Source organism: Atta cephalotes, assembly GCF_000143395.1.
Source record: "Atta cephalotes unplaced genomic scaffold scaffold00104, whole genome shotgun sequence".
Classification (NCBI taxonomy): Eukaryota; Metazoa; Arthropoda; class Insecta; order Hymenoptera; family Formicidae; genus Atta; species Atta cephalotes.
The window spans coordinates 133,412-134,427 of NW_012130168.1; positions in this window are offsets into that span (position 1 = coordinate 133,412).

Consider the following 1,016-nt stretch of genomic DNA (forward strand, 5'->3'; position numbering starts at 1 on the left):
AGAGAGAGAGAGAGAGAGAGAGAGAGAGAGAAAGAGAAAAAATTAAATTACAAAAAAGAAAATAGAATTGAATTTACTTTTTTGAATAATCAATTCTTGAGTACTGTTATTTATTTTTTTATAAGAAGAATAGAAGTTTATAACAGATGTTGGTGTTTATATTTATGTTAATAAATGTTGATGTTTATCATACAAATTTCACCTAATCATTCACGATATTCGTGCAATATTACACATACATACGTCTATGTTACATGTTTTGGTTTAATGGAAAAGTCGCACTGTACCCGTTACACTCTGGCTTGAAGCGGCCCTGATATGTATATTATAGAGTGTTAAATATATGATAGCAAAACACTGTTTGGAAAAAACTATAATCTTTCTGTCCCTCGTTCTTAAAAAGTTCTTAAAAAGTGTGAGTTGGACGTCATCCCGGAATCAGCAATTTGGTTGCACGCATACCTATGTACGCATACATGTACATTTGTCTAAAATATATATCTTTATCCGGTTGATGTAACGTTTCACTGGAGGGAGGAATAGATGGCAGTTAAAATTGATAATCGCAATCTCGCCTTGAACTTTGACTTTTTCATCCGAAATCATCAATTCGTTTTGAACTGTGTGTAAATTAATTATAATAAAGCTCATTATAAATTGTTTATAAATAACAGAAATGTCCTTTGTTACAATAAAATAAAATATCAGACAATTACATTAAATTATACATTTTTTATTAAACAAAGTTATTAGTTGTAGTAAATTAGTTATAGTAGCAAACTTCTGTTACATTCTCCAAGATAAAATATATATTATAATCTGTATCAAAGAGAGAGAGAGAGAGAGAGAGAGAGAGAGAGAGAGAGAGAGAGAGAGAGAGAGAGAGAGAGAGTAGTAGTAGTAGTAGTAGTAGTAGTAGTAGTACGTAGTTACGTTACGTTACGTTACGTTACGTTACGTTAACTTAACTTAACTTAACGTTAACTTAACTTAACGTTAACGTAACGTAACTAACG